This window comes from Oenanthe melanoleuca, chromosome 13 (assembly GCF_029582105.1).
Source record: "Oenanthe melanoleuca isolate GR-GAL-2019-014 chromosome 13, OMel1.0, whole genome shotgun sequence".
In the NCBI taxonomy this organism is placed as follows: Eukaryota; Metazoa; Chordata; class Aves; order Passeriformes; family Muscicapidae; genus Oenanthe; species Oenanthe melanoleuca.
The window spans coordinates 9,071,856-9,083,772 of NC_079347.1; the positions used below are offsets into that span (position 1 = coordinate 9,071,856).

At 51.1% G+C, this 11,917-nt stretch overlaps 1 protein-coding gene across 1 annotated transcript in view; it reads left to right on the plus strand.

Annotated features, from left to right (window-relative positions):
• The first annotated feature begins 2,409 nt into the window (after positions 1-2,409).
• The window catches only part of FAT2 (FAT atypical cadherin 2), a 54,929-nt gene continuing 45,421 nt past the window's right edge, over positions 2,410-11,917 (plus strand). Inside the window, exon 1 of the mRNA XM_056502595.1 lies at positions 2,410-2,607. The gene's annotated coding sequence lies outside the window, so the exon portion shown is untranslated. The remainder of the gene's footprint in view (positions 2,608-11,917) is intronic.

Below are 11,917 nucleotides of genomic sequence, written 5' to 3' on the forward strand. Positions count from 1 at the left end.
AGTTGCTTTTGCATTCACTGGATATTGTACAGCTTCTGTAAGGGGATCAGGTAATAACCAGCTTACACCCAACTTTTCTGCAGGGCCTTCCCAATACAGCTCTTCCATGAGCACCAGCCTCCCCAAAGAACATTTCATCAGCAGAGCAAAGAAAAGGGATGAAAGAGGGCCCTTGTCACCACCTGAGAGAGCAAGAAGACAGTGCAGACAGGGAGAGCTGGCTCGTGGGTGGCACTGCTGAGATCAGCACTGCTGGCCTTGCTAGCTGAGGGTTCACACCTTGCTGCACAAGATGAGACCAAGTCCCCGCTGCTCCAGATGCAGGCAGAAGGAACAAAGCAGCCATGCAGTCATGAAAGGCTCCAAACACAGGGAAATGCTGGTTCTTGCAGCAATCAGCTGATGCCCTGAAGCCAGAGGTTTGCTCACTTGCACCTTGGTGTGTCTAAATATAATACAAGTATTGTTCTGAGCCCTGCGTCAGCTCTGCTGAAATCCAGCCACCAATACCTGATTTTCTGGCCTTCCTCAGCTGCAAGACACGAGACATGCAGCTTGTGTGAGGGAACTTTTCCTTTCCTTTCTCCCAAGTACACTTCCAATTGCCATCACTGGCTGATCACCTGGCCTCCTCTCATGAGATGTCCTTGAAGAGGAGCTAATTTGCAATTTCAAGGTACTATTACTTCTATTGTCACTTTTACAACCCACAAAACTTCACTACAAATTCCCCTAAAATTCATCTGAACAAACCAGCTGGAAAAATGGCCAAGCTGCACATGTAAATCCAACGAAAATTTTTGCTTCTTCCCATTCAGTTCAAACTGTTTCTGAAAGGCCATGAATGAGTTTGAAATCAAAGTCACTTTCCAAGTGAAGATGCTGTGAGCACAGCACTCAACAGGAACAATTGAAGCACAAAAGCTACCCAGCAGTGTCCCACAGTGACCCCAGGGAGATTGTTCAGTCTCACCACACCGTGCACATTTCCTCTCTCATTCCTGGTACAAACTCCCTAGATTTAATCTAAATTCCCGACCAATTTTGATTGCACCAAAACCACATTTTCTGGTGAATTTACTATATTGGTCTCACCCATCTCCACCAACAACTCCAAATAGTCCCAATATATCATGGGCTAACTTACATCTTTTTGGACTTGCACCATGAAATCACATGGATTTTCCAATGGATTGATATTGTGTGATTTAAATTGACAGCATCTAGTTTGAGACAAGCTCCAGTTGAGGCTGTACATGTGGCCAGAGGATCAATAACCTTCTGTCTTGGGAGGTTTGCTGGTGACCACTAAGGTGCAAATTTGCAATCCCCTCAAATGGGATGTTAATAGACCCATGAATGGAGTCTCCCTTCTCCATTCATTCCTGTGCCATCATTGCACATGGAGCCTCACAAGGAGCAGCCAGACACCTATGTGCCTGGAAGTTAAAACTGTCCAATTTCCATATTCTCTTTTTTTTTTCCTAAAACCATACAGAAAGCTTTCTGGTAATTTCATCTGCAAAAACGCACCAGAGGGGGAGGAAACTTCACCTAAAGCTGAACATTCATTTCCCATGTTAAGAACTACCCTGTTCAAACCTCGCTTCAGTCTAAAGGGGAAATGCTAATATTTAATGGAGTTTGGGCTGGAAAGGAAAAGGGGAGGCAGAAGGGGACAATGAGGACCCTCACAGAGACACCCACAGAAGGCTCTGTGTCCTTTCACCTTGGTCCAGCCCTGAACAACTCCCCCCCAGAGTCAGGATGCTCTGTTTGTACAAGGAACAATCCCCAAAGCTCCTGTACATTGTCTGGTCTCCCCATGCTGCCATTTCTCCTTGCTGCCTCCCTCTCCTCGCTCTGCCTCCTGCCTTTTCAGGACAGGACCACCTTTTCATCCTCTCTCTGTGCAGCACGGAGCACCCCGGGGCTTACTGGCGGCAGCCGAGGTTTCTGGGGGCTCCCCCACCACAAACAACAACAACCACCTTCAAAGTGCCTCTTGCATGCAGCTGCTCCGAGGGCAGATTCAGGTTTCCCCCACCCCCTTCTACCCATCCCTCCTTACAACACCCACCTGGCAGATAGTTAAAAACAATCTTTGAGTTTTTCAGGTGTGTTGGAGGGATTTACCTGACATACTCCACCAGCCCACCACCCCCCACCCTCCTTCGCAGTTGAAGCCCTGGATTTCATGGCAATGCTAGTTAATCTAACAGTAAAAAGCGCTGCAATTATTTGGCTCTAAGGCTTGGGTCCTTGCCCAGCTCTGACACACGCACACATACACACACACACCTTCACTAGGGCAGCGAGGGAGCGATGCCTCTCCTCCTCCTCCTCCTCCAGCCCGTCACGGAAGGGCTGGCGCTCCTGCGAGCCAGTTCCACCCCTCGCAACTTTCTCCCTCGCTGCTCCCGAGCGGTGCCGCCGGAGTTTCAGCCGGCAGAACCCCTTCTTGCAGGAATTTCTCGGAGCCCTCAGTGATTTGCAAGCACCATGGACCCCCGGCAGGCAGCGAGGTGCTGCTGCAGGAGAGGATTTTCAGCGGAGGGAGCAGGGAGACAGTGAACTGCAGGAGAGGGCTCTCTCCTGTTGCAACAGGTAAGGCACGCTGCTCGCCGGTGTGGGGAGTTGAAATGAGTCAGGGAGCAGTCTGTGCGGCAGGGATGGAGGAAGGCATGGAGGATGCAGAGATTTAGTGGTGAAACTGCTTTTGCATGTGAGTAACTTTTGCTGGAAGCACCCTTCACCTAGAGAGAGCTTTGGGATGCAGAGCTTTTCATCTCTTCCTCCCTTCTGGCACCCCTATCATGGGGCTTTTGGAAGGAGGCAGGAAAAGCTTCATTGGTGTTTGCATCTGGCCTGAGCTGGGCAGCTTCAGCAGGCTGCAGCCAGTGCAAGCAGGTGGGCTCCAGCTATCAAAGGCAAAAGCGACGCTGCAGAGCAAGGCAGGTGTGGAGGGAGTGAGCAGAGAAATGCTCCAGGTGTCTGAACAGGGCAGGATTTCTGCAGGGAGAAAGCTTGTGCTGCAGTAAATGGATGAGCTGTGGCAGGAGTAGGATGGTGTCTGGCTGTAGGTTTGGCTGTTGGCCATGAACAACACACTAACTGGGGTGAGGTGGTACCAAACTCTGTCTCCACGTGCCCCACTAAGCCACTTCCACTGCCACCTCGAACGGGGCTGTGCTTTGGGGATCCCTGAATGCAGTCACAGCACTAGTGTTGCCCAGCCCAGCTTCCCTGTACAGTCAGGTGAGAGCTCCTCACCTGCCCTTGTGCCCCTCCACGACAGGGAGCTGAAGACAGAGCCACCGTTTGTGTGTCTGCAGCTTCCTTCACTGCCCAGTGCCTTGTGACAGGATGAAACCCCAGAGCCAGCCCAGTCCCACTTCAGGGCGTGCAGCCTGTACATGTGCAGCCCTGATAAAAGAGGTGAAAATACAGGAGGCAGGCGTGGGCACTGGAGCCAAGGCGCCCTTCCAAACTGCAGTTATCAGCTAATCAGCCTCCCGGGAAATGGAAGGCGCACTCGGTGGAGCACAGCACTCCAGAGGGGCAAAGATCAGCGGTCACGCGACTGGGGCTGCTTCAGAGAAAACCCTTAAAGAAAGCTCCGGCTCCTTTGCTTTTGTGGCTGTGGAGGGCTGAGAGTTTCCAGGAGGTTTGGAAATTCAGGCTGATGGTGGTACGAGCTGGGCAGGCTCTGCTGGGCAGGCAGGGCTGTGGCCAACGGGCTCCTGCTTGGCCCAGGGTGCCCTGGATCCCGGCAGGTGGATGTGGAATGCTCTGTTCCCCCTATTCCGGCACTCAGAGGGGCAAAGAGCAAGCAGGGTGTAAGGAGCTGCCATGGCTTTCCAGGCTGTCAGCCAGAGAGACCTGGGAGGTTATCGGAGCTTTGGGACACAAAGCAAACAGTCTGTATTGGGCTCCTGAGCAAGGCTGGGCTGTCTCGGGATTTGGGACAGCAAAGTCTCTAGGCTTGGTATTGTGTACTTTCATAATTTCCTAATATGCAGCACACCTCACCTTACTGGGAGCGAGTCAGGGACATCCATCCACCTGTCTGCTAAGGCTGGGTCTCCTGACGGTCTGGGCAGGGCAGAGGTCTCTAACCCAGCCCGGGGGGTTCGGTCTCTGATTCTCCCTCTCTGCCTGCCATGCTCCAGCACACTCTGTGACATTCCCAAACCAAGCCCACCTGCCCTGCCTCTGGAGGGGAGAGCACAGCAGGGTCTGCTCAGCTCCCAAGCCTTTCCCTCGCACCATGGATGCATTTCAAATCCTACTGTTCCCAAACCAGTGCATCTCCCAAGCCTGCAAACAAACAAGCATCATTCATGTACGAAGGGAGAGTTCAAAGGAGGCACGACACCTGGAATCAAACATCTGTTAGGAACTAATGCATTTTGCATCCTGCTCTCCTGCCAACTGCTCCAAGGCAAGTCCTGCAGGATCGTTCCAGCTACTGCATGCTACAGCAATGGCATTCCCTGCTCCGTGCACCTCGCTTTGTTTTTTGCCACGTGTGGAGCATGCAAGTGCACCTCGAGCAGTTAGCAATGGGCTTCCTCCTGTATCATGGACAAACATAAGAGGATTAAATACCCCTGAGCCCTTTTAAAATTTTTAAACTGGGTTGGCAACATGGATGCTGCATTGTCTACTAACAAGCTGATCTGCTGAGCAAGCAATTTTTCCTCTAACCACACTTTTTCCTTGGCAATGAGGCAGGTACTGCTTTATTAGCAAAGAAACTTTATTCTCTAATTCTAGTAGGAGCTCCAGGGAGGGGCAGGCTGCAAGGGCTGCTGGAAAGGTTTGTAGCTCAGAAATGGACAAGGAGCAGGGTTGAAACAAACCAAAGGAAACACTTTCTTTTTCTGTACAGAGGGCATAATTAACTTTGGAACAAATTGCCACCGGATATTGCACACACCAAAAGTTGTATTTGGCTTCAAACAAGGTTTTGATCCATTTGGGATGGATGGCTCCAGTGAAGGTTTTTTAAGTGCAACAGCTCAAAATCAGCCATGTACTTGCACTGATGCTGAAAAATGGGAGAAAAGGAGCAGGTTACCCGTGCCGTCTTTTTTATACCCTTCTACTAAGTAATCAAAAGTGGGAGAGAGAATAAAGAGGTAGCCAAACAGCGCTATTTTGATGCTCTTACATTGTGTGACTATTTTTGAGTGGCCGGGCTGCACGTTGGATAGATGCTGTGACTCAGGCAGCCCGGGAGACGCTGGTCATGCCATGAATAGATGCTCCATATGGCCCAGGTTGACAGGGACACTCTGTGCCCATCCTGGTTGTCACAGGTGCTCCAAGCAGTGTCCACGCACCGTTGCTGGCTCCACAGAGGTGCTGCAATGGCAGGAGGTCCCAGAAATTCGCTTCCAGCAGAGAGTCCGGAGCAGGAGGGAGTGACCTGTGCTAGGAGCAGAACAAGGACACACTCTGTCAATGAGACCAGCCTGGGCAAACGCGTCTGTCCCGGGGGCTGATCTTTTCTCCGGTGAAAGGCTGAGCTCCCCCGGGGCACGGGCTGGCCGTGCAGCGGCTTGTGCAGCGCTTTGGACACGGCACAGGAGGTGGGCGGCTGCGGGCAGGGCTGGGAGCTGAAGGTTTTCTATCAGCTTGCAGATATTCAATAAATATCTGCTGCAGGGAATTTCTGTGGCACGGCTGCCGGCATACTGGCCAGCCATCCCTTTACGAGGGAGGATGATGCCCCGATTGTCTCATTCATTCTTTTGTCCTCGGTGTCCTTACGCTGCCTCCAAAGGCAGGGAAGGAGCAGTGCGAGCAGACAGATGGCAGCGGAGTGAGAGGGCAGAGCAGAGAGCTGCTCTCCGTGCCCACCTTCGGGCAGCAGAAGGGAAACGCCGGCAGGGTGCTGGGCTGAAGGAGAACACGGTGGATCAGGGCAGGAACAGGTCTGCGGTGAATGGAATTGCCGGGCAGGAGAGGAGCGCGGTGGGCAGGGCTGTGCTGCAGGGCAGAGGCTGAGCAGTGCCTGTCCCGCCGAGCTGCGGCTCTCACCTGCATCCAGCAGGGCACAGGGGCAGCTCTGCACGCCAACGTGCTCTTGGGCTCCTTCCCAAAGAATTCCGGCGATTTTAGGTTGGCATGTATGCTCCCCACGGGGAATCGCTGCAGCACTCAGGGATGAGGGCAGTGGCCTCATTGCCAGCACCGGGTTGAGTTAAGGTGACAGTGAGGACTCGCAGGGTCAGAGTCTCCTCAACCCTGGGCAGAGCTGCTGCTCTCACCCGGCTGGGGTGAGCTGAGCCCTGTCCGGGAGCAGGGCTCTGCTGGGTCAGATGGGGTTTGTGTGTGCAGACTCTGCTCCCCCAGCTCTGCAGCACCCCAGTAAACAGCTGTTTGTGAGCAGCAGGATTCATGGAGCTTGGCTGCCTGCGGCGCTCCCTCTTGTGTGGATTCTCTGATGTCTAATAATCGGGTTGGGCTCACCTTAGAGCTTTTTCTTCCAGCTGGGAGTCCTAATATGGATTTCTCTCCTCTGTCCTGCTGATTTTCACAAGCTTGTGCAAGGTTAACTCCTTTCATGTCTTTGCCTATCTGGTTAAATTTGGCTGAAGCTGGCCAGTGGATCTGAATGCTGGCAGGATTGACAATGTGGTCCCACACACCCAATTCCCTCAGCAGTCTGCAGACAGGGGAATGATTATCAGTGTAAGATAACTTGTATCCCAAGCATGAGGAAAATGTGAAATGCTCAGTATGAGTTCCACATTGCAGGTGGAAAGGTGGCAAGAGAAAGCCTTGGGCTTCACGTCCCAGGTGATGCTCTTGGACACAGGATGGCTTTGAGGCATAGACACACGGCACCTGCTTGCTCCAGTGAAGGGTCAGACCAGGGCAGCAGGAGCAGCATCAGGGCACAGCCAAAGCCCCAAGGATGGGGGAATGGGTGAGATGTGCCAGGGGGAGGAGGGTGAGTGGCTGGCTGGCAGGAGCCACAGTAAGATGTCATGGAGCAAGGAGCCTTTAGAGTCAGCCTAGGTCTGAGCATCCAACCTGTGCAATCTGACACAGTGACAAAGGTGGCAAAAGCATCCAGCTGTAAGGGAGAAGGAGTTGGACATCAGAGTAACTAAATGCTTCCCAGCTGCCTTCCCATGTGGAAGGCCATCCTGCCATCTTTCTTTCTGAACTCATCCATATCTTGCACTACTCAAGGGACAGCATCCCACCCTGTTCCCACTGTCAGCCCTCAATGGTGGTCCTGGCAGGATCCCTTGCAGGTCTCCTGGCTGTGGCTTGGGGAAGGCAGAGCTGCCTCAGAATGAAGCATTTTTACCAAGCCCTGCAGCAGGACAGAGAAAAAGGTTATCTCTGCCAGATCTCCCTCCCAACCTGGGGCCCAGACTGCCCCACACAACTCAGTGTCTCACAGGCTTCCCCAAAACTCCTTCAAGGGAATCTCTGTCCCACCAACACCCCACAGAGGCTGCCAGTCCAAGCTCCTTGGGTTACCTAAACCCCCCTGGGTTAATGCACCTGCCTGGTTCAGCTGGCACATGGTGGAGGGAACATCTGTAGTGCTTTGGGACTGTACCTGTTCTGCTCAGGGACAGGTATGTGACCTCCTGCCATGCTGGGCAGGACAAGGAAAGAGTCACTGCTCTGCATTCCAGCATGAGACTCATCAATCCCACGGCTTTCCATGGCTCTGCAGCTGAGAAGCCCTCAGGGCTGCCCACCCCATCAGTACACAGCCACTGCACCCCAGGAACAGAGCTCAGCCATGAGACGGTTGTGGCACAGGCCTGGCACTGCCACTCAATGCTGGGACAGCATTGCATGGGACACTCTGAGCAAGGGCAGCCCTTGGCTGTAAAAGCCACAGCACTGGGTTCTGCATAATCAGCCACCTTGCTCCAGGCTGTCCACAACCTGGAAACAGTTTCCAAACTTTCTCCAAGCCATTCGGAGATTGGAAAGTCGAGATGGGGAAGGAGCAACCTGACTGTGTCTGGATGGAATCTGCAAGTCCAGCAAAAAGCTGCACCCACACTAACACAGCCCCCGAGCAGGCTGGTGCAAGCAGTTCTGCAAACATCAGCCCCAAGAAACCATCCACAGGCGCTGGAAAACCCCGAGAGACACTGAAGAAGGAAACACTGTAACTTCAGGGGCTCTTTTCATTAGTTTTCTGGCTTTGTGTAGCACCTCCAGGATGTATTTATTCTGCTGCACTGCAAAACCCAGCAGAGACTGCACAACCAAATGCAGGAGCAGGATCTCCAAGGATGGGATGGTTTTGTTTGGTTGGTTTTTTTTAATCTAAGAAAACAGTTTGAAAGATACCCATCTCCACAGAGAACTCAAACCCCACAGGGTGGCTGTGAGCAGCCATCAGGGAGCTCCCCAAATGGAAAAGGATCCGATTCCACCAAAATCACTGTGGCAGAGGAGAGGGCAAACATTAACCAAGCAGCACAATCCCCCTGCAGGGTGAACACAGGCTGTTTCAGCATTGGGAAGCAAAACATTTCACAGGTATGGCCAACAGTGTCCATTTAACTCTGTGACTGCAGCACTGAAAGCCCAGGGATTGCTTTCTGGCTGATCCTCCTTGGCAGGCAGCTGTAGGGACATTGCCCCATCTGTAGCTGGGCCCCTTCTGCTGCACCAAGCCAGGAGAACAGTGTCCCATCTCCTATTACTTTTCCCAAAGCCTTGTACTCACCATTTTACAGGATTTACTCCCTTTGCTCTGTTTCACAATGACCACTCAAATGCATGGTTAAACTAATTACATGAACAGCCAGTCTCATCTCCTGTCTTTCCCTGTTCTTGCAGCCTCTGACAAGGAAGTTGATGTGTTTGGGGGTGATTTTTCTTGGTCCTTATCCTGGGGAAGAGGCTGTTTCTTGTATTGAAGAAAAAAGCAAGAGAAAATGGAGGGAGGTGAGGGAAGAAAGCAAGAGAGGAAAGAAGAGAACTTGGGATACATACTGGCAAAAGAGTAGTAAGGGAACATTTGTCCTTATTTCCCAATGAAAATGATGCTTTCTCTTTAATCTTCTGATCTCAAAACCTTGGGCCAAGCCCCCACCACAGCTCATGAGGGGAATGCTGCTCTGGGTGCACTCAGCACTCGCTTTGTTTTGTGTTTTGGGTTTTTATTGCTTTTAAATGCTCCTCTTGAAGGGAATCAAAAGGTGGGGCTGGGGCCACACCTGCTTCCTGGCAGGCTGCAGCACTTTTCTGTGATATGACCAACAAACAGAGCAGCCCACACGTTTTAGGAGACCCCTGGGAGGGCCCCCGAGAACCCCCTGGCCATGCCCCAGCCACTCACCCCAGCTAGCCAGAGCAGCCTTTTCCTGCACCAATCCCCCAATCACCCATCTCCACGGTCTCCCCACGCACACACTTTGAAATCTCAGCACCGTGTGTTTGTTCCCTCATTTCAGGCCGACAGATTTGGGCATGTCTTTGACAGAGGTTCACAATTTGGATGTTAAATTTAGACGCGCGCTCGGGCTCTGATTAGAGATACAGCGACTGTTTACTGCCTTTGTGGGGAGTTTGCATCTGCAGCCCCCCCAGGCTCTCTGATCCTCGCCTGGTGATTAGGAGAGGAGGCTGAATCACCACATAATGATGCCCTGGTATTTCCCTCAGTCGGGAGCGTGCCCTGCCTTCCACACTCCATCCCACCGTGGGCTTGGAGCTGCCCCCCCCATGTGCAGCCAGCTCCAGCAGCCCACGAAGGAGAGAGGGGCAGCACTCTCAGGGCTAGAAATAAATGATCCCTTGAGATTAAGAGACCAGAGGTGGGTGAGGGTGTTCGAGTGTTAAATGCTTGCAGCTGATCTGGCAGCCTGAAGTGTGTGTGACCCTTGCCACAGGTCCCGTGGATCGTGCTCTGATTACTGTCAGCACAAGAATATGGGGTAGCACAGCTCAGATAAGCAGGAGGAATGGTTCTCTTAATCTGCGTGAAAAATCTGTTTGATTTCACCCAGTTTCCGTGTGGAGATCCTTGAATCCCATGGCTAGGACCCTTGAGCTTGGCAGCACTGCCCTTCCTTGGTGGCCACCTACATTTGGGAATAAGGGCCAGCAAATTGATTTTTTTGCTGGTTTCATGCTATGCACAGCTTTCAACCCACAGAACAGAAGTCATAGAAACCCACCTCATTTCTGCTGGTTTATTGCTGTCATCCCAACAGGATTTTCCCTGGAGCTGAGCCAATTCACCAGATTTTCTCTCTCTTCAAAGCACTGTCCCCATTTTTCTGTTAAGCTTCACCTTTCCATTTTGGCCCTTGAAAATGTCCCAGTCCCACTTCTGGATAGTTTTGCATTGTGACTGTGGCATAAATAATTCCAGAAGCAGAGAACAGATCAGGGACAGTAGTCATTTCCTGGGAGATCTCTTACACTTCAAATTGCACTAAAACCACGCTGGAGAAACAAGACTTTCAGAGCATGGTTGCTTCCCAGTGCATCCTACTAAAGGAGAAGCTGCAGGCTGCAGATAATAGGTGATGATTTCCAGGCCCAGGGTGGGAAGTTGATGTCAGGGGACACAGACTGTCTGTGATACTGTTCAACTGAGCATGGCCCTGACACAAAGAGAAACTCTTGAAAAGTTGATGGTGATGCCCCCTAGACAACTCTCCCTAAGTTTTGACTGTGTCTTTCAAAGTTTCAGATCATTTCCAGAGGAAATGAGGCTTCTGCCTCATGCCCCAGATGCATAGTCACTCTCCATCCCTCATAATAACTGCTGAAGCCATTGATTGCTTTCAGTCCAACTTGTAATTGAGAGCAAAGCTCTAAGAAATACTGAGGTCACAACAGGTTTTGCAAAATAATTATCTGGACAGAGGAGTAAAACCCTGCTAAAACAGAGGGAAGAAGCAGCAATGTTAGGTGAAGCCTTTCTTAGATGTCAGGAAATATACAGGGAAGAGGGAGGTTAAGTACATTCCAGGAGGGATTCAGACGACAGCTTGCATCTTGTTAAATGCCAGAAAACCCACTCCTTGCTCAGGGTTATCCTCCCATATTGAATTGCTGGTGCCCAGGAAGGCATGTGCTCTGGATCCAGCTTTTCTTGTGGTTGTGGAGTTCATAACGTCTCTGCTTTGTGGGTTCTCTGATGTCTTATGAGAGATGAGTTCACATTGCCGTTTCAGTACAATTCAATTAAAAAGTCAATTAGCCCAGATACCAAGCGATCTGCTTCATTAAGTCTGCTGTTGGTGGGACAGCTCTGGTTTGGTTGCTGGTTTATTCTGCTCTTGCTCCTCTCTGGCTGTGTGGATCGCTCTGCTCCCGGTGCTGAGACGCGTGCGCAGCCTGCGAGCGTCTCCTCTCCAAGTTCAGCAGTTGAAAATGTTGGAAGGGAGTAGCTCAAGGCAAGTCCCTGCATGCTGCACAGCTCTGAAGCACTGTTAAGTAACAAGCAACAAGCAGAGCTTTTAAGAACATGGTTTCCAACTTCTCAGAAGGAGCTACATGCTTTTCTGGGTCACCCATCCCTGCTCTCTGAGTTTTTCTGTAATTTGCAGTACATTTGGGACTATGTTGTGTTTCCTGGAAGTGAAATGATGGTGTGAAAAAATGAGTCTGAATTTTGTCAAAACTGAATTGTGTTGATTTCTCTCTGACTTCTGGTAGTTAGACTTTACTTTCAAGCCATTTGTTTCAAAAGGAATGTCCACAGAGAGATTTTTGGATGGTTGGCATCTGTTTACCAAGGAGAAAAGGATTTGAAGCAAATATGAGATTTACAACTTTGTATTTATCAGTAATTAGAAACCTCAGTGAGAGAATATGACACATATTGTTAGTTGGGCTCCAACAATTTGCTCCTAACATTCAACTTGAGTTACAAATTGAACTAGTTCTGGTTCTTAAAGAGATG